This window comes from Octopus bimaculoides, chromosome 14, assembly GCF_046866305.1.
Source record: "Octopus bimaculoides isolate indiv1 chromosome 14, ASM4686630v1, whole genome shotgun sequence".
In the NCBI taxonomy this organism is placed as follows: Eukaryota; Metazoa; Mollusca; class Cephalopoda; order Octopoda; family Octopodidae; genus Octopus; species Octopus bimaculoides.
The window spans coordinates 45,836,781-45,852,990 of NC_142941.1; the positions used below are offsets into that span (position 1 = coordinate 45,836,781).

General features: G+C 38.1%; 1 protein-coding gene across 5 annotated transcripts in view; it reads left to right on the top strand.

Annotated features, from left to right (window-relative positions):
- The window catches only part of LOC106884280 (glycerol-3-phosphate acyltransferase 1, mitochondrial), a 74,624-nt gene that overhangs the window by 23,770 nt on the left and 34,644 nt on the right, over positions 1–16,210 (top strand). The window contains exon 1 of one of the 5 annotated variants that reach the window (XM_089362788.1): positions 4,583–4,795. The exons of 3 other annotated variants lie outside the window; for them this stretch is intronic. The gene's annotated coding sequence lies outside the window, so the exon portion shown is untranslated. Of the gene's footprint in view, positions 1–4,582; positions 4,796–5,314; positions 5,554–16,210 lie in introns of those variants that run through there. One more of the 5 variants, XM_089362789.1, reaches the window with a different exon arrangement.

A 16,210-nucleotide genomic window follows, 5' to 3' on the forward strand; every position in this document is an offset into this window, starting at 1 on the left:
CATTGGGTATGACTCCTTCGTGTATCACCTGGTTCGTAATACGGGTGACTAGGCTATAGCCAACACTGCCAGATATTTTGAGCATCTCTGCAGTGATTCCTGATGGGCCGGGGGCTTTCCCGGTCTTCATACTCTTAATTGCTTTTGAAACCATAATCTTGCAATATAGTGTGTCACACCCTAGTCATTAACCACACACATTTACATCATCCTTGAGGAGGGGATGCGAGGTTATAAAAAAAAAAGTACTAATCCAGAATGGTGGGTGGGTAGAATTGTAAGAACATCAAACCTAATTGTTTGTGATATTTGTTTCAGTTCTGTACATTTTGAGTTCAAATCCTGTTGTGGCCTACTTGAGTGGTAAACTTCTATTACTTGGTTTAACACCACTACTTGGCACCTTGGGTGCTTTTCGCAGAGTCCTGTCTGTTGCAAGCATTCAGGCCAGGTCTGCGATTTGAGGATACCTTCCTCCTGCTCTCTCTTCTGTCAGTCTCAGAGGCCTTGTAAAAGGTCAGTGACATTGCTCTTCTCTTCTGACTATAAGAAAAATATTCTGTGATCACAGAGTACCAAAAGCACAAGTTGAGGCCTAGCATTTATAGCACCTTTATGGGGACAGGAAGTAAGGTCCCTAATGTACAAAAGGAAAATGTGGGAGACATATCTAAACTCTGAGAACACTAGATGTAACAGCAGATCAGAGAGTGTCCAGCATGTATAACCTGCAATACTGTGGCTTTATAAGCTTTCAGTCCAAGAAATGAGCCAGGTGCAGGCATGGGAAGGTGACTTAGCTAACTGATGACAAATGTAGCTGAAATTTTTGCTGTCTTCGCTCATGGTTAAATTGACTTCATATTTTTTCATTCCTTTTCAGTTGGTTAGATAAATTCCATCTAGGTGTATATTATACCTGGTACTTAGAGCTTATTTGATTAATTATGAGTTCTTCTTGTGTATATTTATGGTTTGTACCAATGTGAGAATTATAATTTCTTTTTTTTCATTGTGTTTTAACTCAATTTAATAAGTGTTGACTACAGTGTGTGTATCAGTAGCCTTGTGGATAAGAATGCAAATATCTTCAGTTTAGAAATAAATGTTACTAGTTTGAATCTTCTCTGGTGTTAAGAACACATCCTGAAATAATACACCTGATGACAATTGGTGGTCAAACTGTTCAAAATGCAGTGTAGATCTAAATATTGAAGTTTTCTTTCATATCTGCAGATGAGATTAATATTACAAAAAGTTTATAATATTTATAATTTCTCTCTTTCTTTTTACTGTTTTAAACACCGTATTAGCCCCTTTGATGCCAGTCCATCTGAGACTGCTCGTTGTATGGTACAAAGTCTCTTTTTCAAAGTTATCTAAATCAAAAATTTCCCCATGAAAATTCCACATTAGTTTATTTATCAAACATCAGCTTAATATCAACAAAATTGTCGTACTATCTTCTTCATTATCTTTTAAATTAATTGAAAGAAAAACAGTTTATTTCAGTAGAAATATGGTAACGAAAGGGTTAATACAGAGTTATAGTACATGTGTCAGTGGTTAAGAAAAATAAAGGTTTTGTTATTAGGTTACAAGATTGTGACTTAATTATAGGAATGGGACAATTATTCTTTTCCTTCCTCTCCAAAGACAGCCAAGTACCCAAAATGTTAGACTTTCCTTCTTCCTTATGGTATAAGACTATTTGTGTTACTCTTTGCATAAGATGTCACTAGTTTCTTTTGGTTCTACTGTTATATGATTGATGGTTTTGTACTTGTTCTTTTCCATTACTTTGCCAAGAGCTCTAAAACTAAATTCTGAAATAAAAGAAAAGCAAAGCAAAAGTACAGCTAGCTCTCACAAGTGAACATGATCCGGTGACATGTACCATGCTTTTGTTAATTGTTTCAGTTGCCTGTGTAGTTACAAGCAGATGTAGATACTCTCATGGTCTTTGCACCTTTTGCTCGGCAGAACACCTGGACTGCACCAGCACTCAGCTTTTACTCATTTTCAGCTGAGTAGACTGGAACAACATGGAATGAAGTGCTTTGCTCAAGGAGACAGAGAAGGGGCTTGCACCAGCACTCAGCTGGTACGCATTTTCAGCTGAGTAGACTGAAGCAACCTGAAATGAAATACTTCTAATCTTGAATTCATTACCCTAACCACCAGGCCATGCAGCTTCACTGAAATATTGCTATTGGTCACAAACGACTGACTTCAGTCATACTGGAGCACTGCTATCAAATGTATTGCCAAGTAGAGTGTAGCTGTCAGTTTCTTTTTTAAATTCCTTACTAACACTGTTGTGTTATCCACAACAATAGAGTAATGTCAGCTATTAACATTCATCTGTTTATTAATGTCTGTAGCAGTGCGATACGTCATTATTAATAAGATTATAATTTCGTGGTTTATTAATCTCCTCTTTTACTAGAGTGTATATTTACATTTTTACACTATGTTTCGATCAATTTGATTTATAATCCTCATGTGCATGCTTATTCTATGTGGTCCAAAACTGCTTTCAAACTTGGAATAAGACCTTTCTTTGATGATGGTCGGGGAAGCTAACTAACGAAATTTTAGTTAGTGTAAATACTCTCTTTACTCTTTTACTTGTTTCAGTCATTTGACTGCGGCCATGCTGGAGCACTGCCTTTTAGCCGAATCAAATCGACCCCAGGACTTATTCTTTGTAAGCCTAGTACTTATTCTGTCGGTCTCTTTTGCCGAACTGCTAAGTTACGGGGACCTAAACACAGCAGCATCAATTGTCAAGTGACGTTGGAGGGACTATCATATATACACACATACATATATATATATATATATATATATATATATATATATATATATAAAGTGTAGTATATTGCCACTTAAGTGTGGCTGACCCCTAGGGGTGGATGTTACTGTTGCTTTTAGCCCCAGGAGGACATCTCCTCCAGCTGGCTTATCGACACACGACTGTGTCCTGTTTGCCAAGGGTAGTTATCCCTAACGAGCTTCTTTCAGTTTCCGTCTACCAAATCCACTCACAAGGCATTGGTCGGCCCGAGGCTATAGTAGAAGACTCTTGCCCAAGGTGCCACGCAGTGGGACTGAACCTGAGACCATGTGGTTGGTAAGCAAGCTACTTACCACACAGCCACTCTAGGAAATTATGATCTTATTCATCCAGTTGTTTATCAAGAATCAAAACATTTGCTCCTCTGCCCCAGTTACATAGACAACAATCCCTTGTCACTCTATCATAACTAATACAATGAAACATTGATTGGCCTACTCAAAATCTGGAACCAACAACACTCTTTTCATAAAATGTGATATGAAATAGCGAAGGTGTGTGGCTTAGTGGTTAGGGTATTCAGCTTGCAATCATAAGGACATGAGTTCAATTTCTGGCGATGAGTTATGTCCTTGAGCAAGACACTTTATTTCACATTGCTCCAGTCCACTCACCTGGTAAAAATGAGCTGTACCTGTATTTCAAAGGGCCAGCCTTGTCACATTCTGTGTCACACTGAATCTCCTTGAGAACTACAATAAGGGTACACATGTCTGCGGAGAGTGCTCAACCACTTGCACATTAATTTCATGAGCAGGCTGTTTCGTTGATCAGATCAATTGGAATCCTTGTCATCATAACCAACAGAGCACCAGTATATATATATATATATATATATATATATATATATACATATATATATATATATATATATATATATATATATATATATATATATATATATATATTCTCTTTTACTCTCTTTTACTTGTTTCAGTCATTTGACTGTGGCCATGCTGGAGCACCGCCTTTAGTCGAGCAAATCGACCCCAGGACTTATTCTTTGTAAGCCTAGTACTTATTCTATCGGTCTCCTTTTGCCATGAAATGAATAAGTTTAACCTGTATGTGCTAGGCACTGATGTGCCCTAATAAATTCTGCTGGCCAATTTCAGTACTCATTTGGAAAACCCCAATCACTTTATTCCCATTGGCATGTCAAATGTACTTTATAATAAATATTTCATATTTCCTCCTGCTTTTCATGAGAGTAGGGTTTACTGTATACGTTATTGTAACATGAAGCAAGGGTTGATTGAAATCTATTACTCTAGTATGAAGCAAAGGTGGTAATCTATCCTACACACACACACCGCTGTGCTGCAGTATCATTCCTTAACAAGCCCCCATCCTCTCATACACATGCTCTTTTATTAATAGTTACAAGTACAATCAAGCATGTAGAAACAGTATACACACACACAGGAGCCGACAGTCATACATACACACAGGAGCCACCAGTCATACATACACACATGGATGGACATAGGGACACCATACACAAAAAGCATGTACAGAACACACACACACACACACTCACTCACTCATAAGCAGCCACAGGCACACAAATATCTAAACACTTACTGAGATAGAAATACAAATGTAGATAAAAGCAGACATACAAACGTTAATTAGTCAGTTGGCATATACACATACACACACACGCACATAGCATTCAGTTTCATGTTATCCTAGTTACGTTAATCAAAGAAAAGTTTTACTACTATTTATTGAGGCATCGAGCTATGAGGACTTCAGTTCTGTCTGTTTATATCTGTCTGTCTCTCTCTCTCTCTGTCTACCATCATAAATCAAGAAAATGACTTACTTACCAACCACTCTTCGTACTTACTACATTCTCCCTTGTACCTCATCACCAATCATGCTGTTACTGTATTAGAGCATTTAAAAAAAATTTTCTTATAAATATCAATTGTGAGTCATTATTATTATTATTATTATTATTGTTCAGTAGTTTTATTTTTATAACGTGCTTTCACTTCACTACCGAGCGCAGCTCTGTGTGCCTTGGGTATGTGCTGTGGTTTGCTGTGATGCTCTTATGGTTACTGTATTGAAAGTGTTTTGCGTAGGATGTGTGCAGTGCCCAGTAGTGCAATTTTCTGTATGTTATATATATTTGCCAGTCCTGGTGTTTTTGTTATGTCTTTGTCTGAATATTTTTTTAATTATACCTAAGGCACCTACTATGATAGGAATTGTTTCTGTTTTTAGATTCCACATTCGAGTTACCTCTATTTCCAGGTCTTTGTATTTTGAAAGTTTTTCCATTTCTTTATTATTATTATTATTATTATTGCTATTGTTATAATTACATTTAAGAATTCAATATTATTACTATAATTATTGTTTCCATCATTGTTAACACTGTTCTCATTAGGGTGCACATGCTTTCATTGTATGTTTTCAACTAATGTCATTTGTTAACCCTAGCAGTGACTGTGGATGCACTTATCCCAATTACTGTAAACTTGTGTGTGCAGTACAGTTTTATTGTAATGACGTCACTCCACAGCCTGCCTTCGGCAGTTTAACCTCCACCTCTCGGCTACAACAAGAGGGGCAGCATGGTGGGTAAGACGAGGAGGAGTGAGGTCCTCTCCGATGAAACCTGTGCTTACTGCTATCAACCCTCGTTGCTACCTTCAGTCCTAGATGCTGCATTGATGATGGTAAGTAAAGCCTTGCTGTTGAGTCAATTTTATGAAAAGTAAGGTTGGATAGCTGACACAGTGTGGAGAAAAGTGCAGTTTCTTAAATACTCATATATTCTTGAGTCTTTCTGAATAACCGGTCCCTTTTTTTTTTTTTTTTGTTTTTTTTTTTTGGTGCCTTAAAATTGTAATTTATGTTTTGATATTTACTTACTATATATATATATATATATATATATGGTTACGTGGAGGCGCAATGGCCCAGTAAGTTAGGGCAGCAGACCCGCGGTCATAGGATCGCGGTTTTGATTCCCAGACAGGGCGTTGTGAGTGTTTATTGAGCGAAAACACCTAAAAGCCCCACGAGGCTCCGGCGGGGGATGGTGGCGAACCCTGCTGTACTCTTCCACCACAACTTTCTCTCACTTTTACTTCCTGTCTCTGTTGTGCCTGTAATTCAAAGGGTCAGCCTTGTCACACTGTCACGCTGAATATCCCCGAGAACTACGTTAAGGGTACACGTGTCTGTGGAGTGCTCAGCCACTTGCATGATAATTTCACAAGCAGGCTGTTCCGTTGATCGGATCAACTGGAACCCTCGACGTCGTAAGCGACGGAGTGCCAACAACAACAACAATATATGGTTATATATATTCATGTGATATACATTTATATTCTTCATGATGTCTATGTGTGTGATCGTTATCATCATCAATATTTAGCTTCCACTTTTCCATGCTTGCATGGAATTTGTTGAGGTAGATTTTTCTATGACTGGATGCTCTTCTTGTCGTCAAGCCTCACCTGTTCCTAAGCAAAGGAATATTTTCCCCATGGCCATACATCCTTTCCCTGGACGACTGGAAATGCACAACATCACTTCTATGATAGTGATGCTCATTTACAGCCATTATGAGATTATGCCTAGAGAAGGGGACACTCACACACACACTCACACACACACTCACACACATACAAAAATACATATATGTATATAACATACAGTTGTGATGAATACTGAATTAAAATTGTGATTATCACAGTTTTAATTTGATATTAATGGCAACTGTCTGGCGAACGGGAACGTGAAACTCTGAGTAACAATTTATGAAGATTTTGCAGCTTTAATAAAAGTACACACACATACAGTAGGCTTCTTTCTGTTTCCATCTACTAAATCTACTCACAAGGCTTCTGTTGGCCTGGGGTTATAGTAGAAGACATTTGCCTAAAGTGCTACACGGTAAGACTGATCCAAAGTAGGTTTACGGGAACTGTTTGGAAACCTATTCAGAGGGCCAGAGCATTTTCACATAGATTGTCTAAACGAACCTGCCTGGAAATTACATCAAGTGTACTTGACTGTAGAATCAACAACTTACACTCTGAGATAAGTTCCATTGACCAAACAACAGACAGACTTATTTGTTCAAAACTGATAAGAGTCCATTTATGTGTGAATGTGTGTCTTGTTATGAATTTTGCGAGTTTTCTGTCTGTCTATCTGTCCCTCTCTCTTTCTTTCTCTGTCTTTCAATGTGTTTTTATGTTGTTTGTGTTTATGTTCATATTTTGGTTGCTACTCCATTAAATTCATCATACTGCAGGGTTACATGACGTAAAAGGCATCCATGCTGGTGACACGTAACAGGCACCCGTAGCAGTGATACATGAAAGGCACCTGTGCTGGTGACACGTGTAAGAAATGCCCAGTACACTCTGTAAAGTGGTTGGTGTTGAGGAAGGGCACCCAGCCATTGAAACCAAGCCACAGCAGACAACTGGAGCCTAGTGCAGCTCTCCAGCTTACCAGCTCTGGTCAAACTGGCTAACCCATGCCAGCATGGAAACAGACATTAAATGATGATGGTGGTGGTGGTTTGATGAATTTAGTTGTACATGTTTAATGGCTTCCCTTGTCACCTCATGTCACCACTCATCATATCACCACCCATTGCCTTGGTGCCCCTCACTTCACCACTCCTCACCTCGTCACTTGAATACCCCATCACCTCTCTGCCCACTTTTCATTGTTCCTTATCTTGCCACCCACCCTATCACTTTCCCCACTCATCACCTTGCTACCCTTACCTCACCATGCCTCACCTCACCACTCCTCGCCTCACTACTTCTCACCCCACTACTTCCCACCCCACTGCTCCTCACCTCGCCACCCATCACTTCCCTCTAGATAATCTTGCTACTACTTCCCCTCTCACTTCACACCCATTATCTTGTTGCTCATCACCTCTCTGCCCCTTCGCCTCATCTCACCGTCCCTAATCTCGCTGTACCTCACCTCACCATGCATCACCTTGCACACTAGTAACCCTGAAATCCACTTGAATTAGCATTCAGTTTGATACTGAAGCAAAATAATGCTATCTTATTATTGTAGCCTACTTAATAAATATAAACACCCACTCAAGCTCTCCCCACACACACACCTACACACGCCTATTTACATACACCTAAAACTTTTTGTTTATTAATGTTACCCATGGAGAAAATAACGGTGCTATTATTTGGCAGAATTGTATTTTTTCTGGGGGTTTTTTTAATTAAAATTTTTTTTTTTAATTCTATGTTCTGAGTTCAAATCTTGCTATGGTCAACTTGGCATTTTATTGTCTTAGTGTCAATAAAATGAAGTAACCATCAAGTATTGAGGTTTGTTCAATTGATTTGTACCTTCTGCCAAAAGTGGAAACAAAACACACACACACATACACAAAAGGCTTCCACACAGTTTCTGTCTACCAAATTCATTCACAAGGCATTGGTTGCTGCAGAGCTGTAATAGCAGGAGAAATTTACCCAAGATGCTGCACAGTGGGACTGAACCCAATACCATGTGGTTGCAAAGTGAACTTCTTAACCACACAACTGTGCCAGCACCCATAGTAAAATAATCATGTTTATTATATGTGCACATCTTGCTGAGGTCAACTGTACCTTTTCCTTTTTTAAGGTTCAAGTTTTGGTGTTGATATAATTAACCAGGTTCCTTCCTCAAATTTGACGGGTTTCTTTTTTTTGATTGTATTGGAAATCATCCATCATCATCATCATCATCGTTTAACGTCCGCTTTCCATGCTAACATGGGTTGGACGATTTGACTGAGGACTGGTGAACCAGGTGGCTGCACCAGGCTCCAATCTGATTTGGCAGAGTTTCTACAGCTGGATGCCCTTCCTAATGCCAACCGCTCCGAGAGTGTAGTGGGTGCTTTTACATGCCACCGGCACGAAGGCCAGTCAGGCGGTGCTGACAACAGCCACGCTCGAAATGGTGTATTTTACGTGCTACCTGCACAGGAGCCAGTCCAGTATCTGTGGAAAATAATAATAAACAAACCAACTTTTTATTTGTCCAAAACTGTATTTTAGTATATTACAACACAATTAGGTGGCGAGCTGGCAAAATCGTTTGCATGCCAGGTAGAATGCTTAGAGGTATTTTGTTCAAGTTTATGTTCTGAGTTCAAGTTGCATCGTGGTTGATTTTGCCTTTCTTTCTTTAGGGGTCGATAAACTAAGTACCAGTTAAGCACTGGGGTTGATGTAATTGACATTGACTTAGCCCTTCCCTCGAAATTGCTGGCCTTGTGCCAAAATTTGAAACCAATAAATTACAACACAGTCAGTGTTAGACAACCACACATTGACTCTGCCCACCACCACCATATCATAGCATTTTGCTGTGTTCAGCAGAAATGTCTCCAGTTTTTTATGCCATTCAAAGAATTTACCATTTTGTAGCAAAAGAGAAAAAAAAAGGAAAAAAGTTGTATTTATTTTAATTCTGAGTTTTAATGATTCTGCGAATGTGTCCTTATATACATTTGTGTGTCTTTATATATGCATATGTGTGTATAATCATGCGTATATCTGTCTGTCTGTATTGTTGGTTCCTTTCACTGTGTGCACGCCTGCATATTTGGGTGCTCACACACACACACACACATATATATATATAATCTATGTATATGTCTCTGTTCATTTATTTCTTTGTTTTTGTGCCTGTAATATTATATGTGTATACACACACACACACAGACACACACACACACACACACACACACAAGGGGGGGTGCTGAAAAGTTCCTGGCTTTGGGTAAAAGAAAATACAGGAAGTTCTGTTAATTATGATTTTATTCAACATTCATCCCCCCACCTCTCAAATTTACACACTTATTGCAGCAGTACTTAAGTTTTCCTAAGCCCTGTAAAAGAACTCAGAAGGCTGGGTCTCTAACCAGGCCTTTCGTGATACCCACAAAGCCAGGAACTTTTCAGCACCCCCGCTCCTCATATTTACTTATATGTAGCTAATTATGTTAGTAAATTCATAACCTAGATTTAATGCTGATACTCACATTAAACCTTTGGTATAGATTTACTTATTTGCAGACACACATGTAATGGACTATAAACATTCAACTATCGCACATCAGAAATAAGTATAAGGCACTTTAATATTTATATATATAAATCACTACACACATGTTTTGTATGTATGAATGTGCTTGTGTGTGTATGATTCCAGTAAATATATATATTTATGATTATATATGAATATGTGTTTGTGTCTATATATATATATATATATATATATATATATATATATATATATATATATATATATATATATATATAATACTCTTTTACTTGTTTCAACTGAGATTAATGCTATGACTCCAGTACTTATTTCAAAGCCTGGTACTATTTTATTGATATCATTTTGTTGCACTACTAAATTATGGAACATATACACTGACACATAAAGACATCCCCCCACACAAACACATATTCTGTTTTGTAAAAGTTAGTCAACAATATATACTGTGTGAGGGGTTAATACAGAGTTTCCATCTATGAATTGCTCTCCCAAGATAGTCTTTTTTAAGGCTAAAGTAGATATTTGCCCAATATATCATGAACCCAAGGCCATGTTGTTGCAAAGCAGACTTTTCAACCACATAACCATGCTAGCCCATCTATCTATCTATCTATCTAACTATCCACCCATCACTCATCCATCATCTATCTGTCTGTCTGTCTGTCTGTCTGTCTATCTATCTATCTATCTAGTGGTTTAGTCAGTGGAGGAAGAGCAGTGCCCATGATCCCTTTAAGGGCCACCATCATTTGAAAAGCACATTATAAAGATATCCAAAACCAGGTGCTGGTGTTGGAATGGGTGATAGATTAAGTCTACTACAACAATAATTATAAAGTATAAAGAGAGGAGAGATGGTGTTTGTAATATTTGTAGGAGGATTTACAACAAAGGTCATGAAGGCTGCCTCTCTTCCTCTGATGAATAAAAGATAAATTATAGAAAAATATTTTTTATATAGGGCAGTGGCTAGCAGAATTGATAGTGTAGTAGACATAAGTGAGTCCAGATCCTGTTGATTTTCAAATCCCTGGAAGAGATGACAAAGCTAAAATCCCCAGAAGGGATCGATGAACATTGATCAAGAACTGAGATTGATATAGTTTACTATAAAATCTATTGACACTCATCAAAAAAAAAAAGAAAAACTGTGGCCTTGCAACTAGGTCAGCAATTATTGTTGTTGTTTGACTTAAGTGAAAATTTGCTGAGTTTGCAGAAAGGTTTGAGAGTCTAAGAGAGATATTCCTGAGTCGATTTTAGTAAGTAAAGGTGATGAGCTGGCAGAATCGTAATAGCATCAGAGAAAATGCTTTGCAGCATTCATACCAGCTCCTTCTGAGTTCAAATCCTACTGAGGTCACCTTCACTTTTCACCCTTTCAGGGGTCAATGAAATAAAGTACCAGTCAACTATTGGTGTTGATATAATCGGCTTCACCTCTCACTACCACCACCACCTCAGAAATTGCTGGCCTTGTGCTAAAATTTGAAACTATTATTATTATCATTGAGTGAGAGAGCAGTGTATGCCATCAAAGTGACACTGAGGTAAAATATACGAAGTCCATTATACCCATCATGACAACCCGTCCAATAAGGATACACTAGGCACATGCATCACAAACATATGTGCACAATGTGGTGATCTTATATCAAGATAAACAGCACATGATTTTGCAGGTAGGGCCCAGTTAGAATTTTTTTCAGGTTGAGTAGCTCATCCCACTGAAAAGGTCCCTGAATAAGGGTTGCTTAAGGATATTGAATGAAACACCCATGTTTCCAAAGGTGAATTATCCAAACCCCAAAGAATTCCTTTCAACACATGGCTATGATGCTCCCCTACTACTTCTGCTCATGATCAGAGATGCACATTTCATCAGCCACTAAGGGACATGCTCAACTGGTTATGCTTAAACAACTGACAAGCAAACTGTGATATTGAGCAGAATATTTGCTGTAGCCCATCTTTTATACCAAGACAAGACAATGTACATGACGACACTTCCAATCAGTTTAGATCAGAAGCCATGAGAGCCACTACTTGGTATTGCATAAGGGTATTTAATATTATTATTAAGGCAGCTGACTGAGTTGTTATTGTGTTGGACAAAATGGTTAGTGGCATTTTTCCAGCTCTTTACATTCTGAGTTCAAATTCTACTGATGTCAACTTTGCCTTTCAGGGCCAGTGAAATAAGTGTCAATTGAGCACTGGAGTTGATGTAATCAGCCAACCCCTCCCCCCAAATTTCAGGCCTTGTGTCTGTAGTAGAAAGGATTATTATTAACATTATTATTAGGATGGTAGAGTGATAGAATTGTTAGTGTTGGACAAAAATATCATACAGTATTTGTCTCTTTACATTCTGGGTTCAAACCTTGCTGAGATCAACTTTGCCTTTCATCTCTCCTGAGTCAATAAAATAGATTACCAGTCAAATACTTGCATCATTGGTATCAACTAACACTCTCCCCTCCAAAAATTACTAGTTTTCTGGCCAATTTAGAAATGAGTATTAATTATTATGAATGCATTGCATTTGGCAGAGACAATAGAGTGCTGGACAATTTACCTTATAGTTTGATATTTATGTCAGTGTGTTTTGAGTTCAAATCCTGTCAAGGTTGACTTGGCCTTTCACTTTTGGGAGTCAATAAAATAAGTACTTATTTCTGTTCTTTATCCCCAGGTCAGCCCTGTCAAGTAGTTTTATGTTCAAAAGTATTCTTGTCATGATCATCTTAGCTTTTTCATATTTGATGGGGATCTGGGATCGCATTATCCAACATACCCTTTTCTAAGATGGTAGCATGTGATTTGAAGGATATTTGGTTGCTATTTCTTGTGAGCTGAGCAACCACCATGGTCAGAATTCCTCTAACTACTTAAGTTCCTGGGTTCAGATCCTGCCTAGGTGAAGTTTGCCTTTCCATCCCTTCAGGATAGATAAAATAAAGTGCCAAATCAAGCAACAGTGTTGATTGCCTCAGTGAACTTCTCAATATTTGCTGGCTAAATTAGAATCAAATTTTTATCAGTGTTGCAACTTTGCCATCCTCCTCCTCCCCCACTGAAGTTTGACACTTGTACTTTTACATAACAAGAGAAATATATATGCCATACCCTCCTCTCTGCTACCTCCTTTTGCAGGTTGATAGAGCAGGGTGGGATGAAGGGAAGGGAGGAAGTGCTTATACTACCCATTCCTGTTCAGAATGTAGGGTGAAAGGAGTTGTTGATATTGTGAAAGCTTTCTTTCTTCTCATGTGGAATTTAGACAATTTTAATAAGTACCAAATGTTGTTTATCTCCAGTGTCCCACTGCCTTTGTTTCCAACTGTTGTCTGTTCTCACCAGGACATCACCTGGATGGCTGCAGAGATGTGGGGAGTAGTCAGCACTTGACTACTGAAAGTAGTCAAGTGTGTTGTTGTTGTTGTTTCCTCCACAACCCTCTTGCATCTACCCTTCCTTCTTCCTTGCTGGCTTGTTATTCCTGCTTACAGTTTAAACTGGAATCATAACATTTAATCTGCTGCCGACCTTTTAACCTATATTAAAAACCCTGTTTGTGGTGTGTATGCACAAAGACAGAGAGAGAGAGAGAGAGAGAGAATGTGTGTGTGTGTGTAGGAGCAAGGCGAAATGTGAACTTTTGAAAATGAAAAATGGTTATACACTCTGAACCAACCATCACCTTTTCCCTTTCCGCCTCTGACTGATCAAGTCATGTACACGTGTGTGTGTGTATGTCTGTATGCATGCGAGTATATAAAGACATTCAATAAATATATACATTATTCACATATATTTTATACACTCACACACACACACATATGCAGGGTGCGGTGAATAAACTGTCCTCTAAATTGCACAAAAATGAAAATAACACTGACATCTCATTTTAACAGATATACTTACCAAAATTACATAACAAAATCTTGAAATACTAATCAGTAAATTTATTCAATGAAATTGCCATTGGCTTCAACCACTGGCACCAGATGACTTCGGAATCTCCTGCAACTCTTTTGGACAGTCTCCTTGTTTAAGTTGGTGAATGCTGCCATAATTCTTGACTTCATTTCATCTTTGGTGTTACAAGGAGTTCTGTTGGTCTCTCGCTCAACTGCGCCCCACACATAATAATCAAGGAGGTTGCAGTCTGGGGAGTTAGGTGGCCAGATGTTAGGGGTGATGTGGTCGCAGAAATTGTCTGGCAGCCATGACTGGGTTTTCCTGCCTGTGTGGCATGGTGTAGAGTCCTGTTTCCAGATATAGGGTCTTGATCCAAGGCAGCACTAGCTCCCCCAGGTACTTGATGTAGGCCTTCATGTTGAGTCTGAAGCTGTGTGGGAAGATGAATGGAGGCATAACGTTGCCATCACTAGTGATCACTCCAAACACCATGATATTGACTGGATGTTTGATTTTTATCACTCTCAGTACATGTCCTCAGATTGACAAGCAAACACTCTGAAATGTTTGTATTGGAGCTTCCGGCACGAATGCCAAGCAGTACAGCATGTTATTTCCAAATTTCTGGCAGAGTGAATTGTGTCATAGTGCTGTTTTTCTCACAGACAGCGCCCAGCTGACCCTACTATACTGTGTAGTCGATAAAATCAAAAACAAACAATGTGCATGTGCAAAATTAAAAATATAAAATGGTGACAGTTTACCCATCACACTCTGTTTAGTGGAAAATAAAGATGGACACAAGCATATGTTTTACCATTGCAATGGTGAAACGTATGTAGTAACTAATAATTAATCTTTGTGTTTGTCTTAATTTTCCCACACATATACTCTGTATATCATATTAGTAACACTACTAAGTACAGTGTCCAACCAACCACTATATGGGAAGCTGATAGGATAATGACAATCTACATGGAGTTCTAACTCCTACAGAAGTACTTAGTTGTACATCTAACTCAGTAGTTCTCAACCAGGGTCCATGTGGCCCTTGGCGGGGGGTGGGCATGTAAGATTTTGTTGTTAAGATTTATCAGCAGTAAATTGCTTTTACTTCTACAATATTCAAAATATTTCAATATTTTTTTTTTTTATAATTCCTAGTAATATTCAATTATAAAAATGTAATATAAGTCTTTGAAACTTCGAATGGTTTTGAGGGTCCATCTGATTAAAATGGGAATGTAAGGGGTCCATAGTTAAAAAAAAAAAAATGTTGAGAAACACTGATCTAACTGCACACACACACACACGCAATTCCAGTCGATCAGTCACTGGAACTAGCTCGTTGCTGACGTTGCAGTCTAAGTGGCTGATTATTCTACAGACGTGTGTAGGCTTGAAGTAATCCTTTGGATGAATCAGGGTAATAAGGCTTGGATGCTTGAAATTACAGTCACAAAGTTTCTGTCTATCCAATTTCATTCACAAGTTTTGGGTCAACTTGAGATTATATTGAAAAAAACACTTGTTCAGTGTGTTGTGCTGAAGGATTGAACCTGAAACTTCATGAAGGTCTTGTGAATATTTCGGCCATGTCTGCAACAAGATATTTACAAGTATGCATGTATGCACACATTCATTCATACATATGTATTATGTGAGGGTGCATAGCCTAATGGTTGGTGTGTTGCAAGACGAGACATACACACATACACATGGCAACTTTGGTTGGCCTGGGGCTATAGTAGAAGATAATTACTCAAGGTACCATACAGTGGGACTGAACCCCAAACCATTTGGTCCAGAAGTGAATTTCTTAATCACACAGCCATGCCTACACTTATACATTAAATACACATTTACATTCCTGATTCCCATAATACTTCTGCATCAGGCCAAACTGAATATTAATAAATATTAATCTCATTAGCGTCACCACAATATATTATACTAAAATCAGACATGGGTAACAGTGTATGTAGCAGAGACAACATTGATTTTATACTAAATAAATTATAAGAATATATTAGTTGAACCTAACAAAAATCTTTCAAAATCCTAGTAAAAAGGTATGTTTATATAAGCATGATTTTGCATAAGCTATAAATAAAAAGAATTAAAAGTCGTAAAGACCTACATATAGTTAGAATGTTGTCAATTGCCCATACCTGTTATAAAAGGTATTGATGTTATTGTATCTGTTGATATCTAAACGCTTCTACTCCCTGTCTGTATACCTTTAAAAATTATATTGTGCATCCTAAGAGTTAAGGTCAGTGAGGAATAAATCTGTTCTGCCACCCTGTTGCAGGTTACAACTTCTTCATAATCTCTTAATTATGCAGC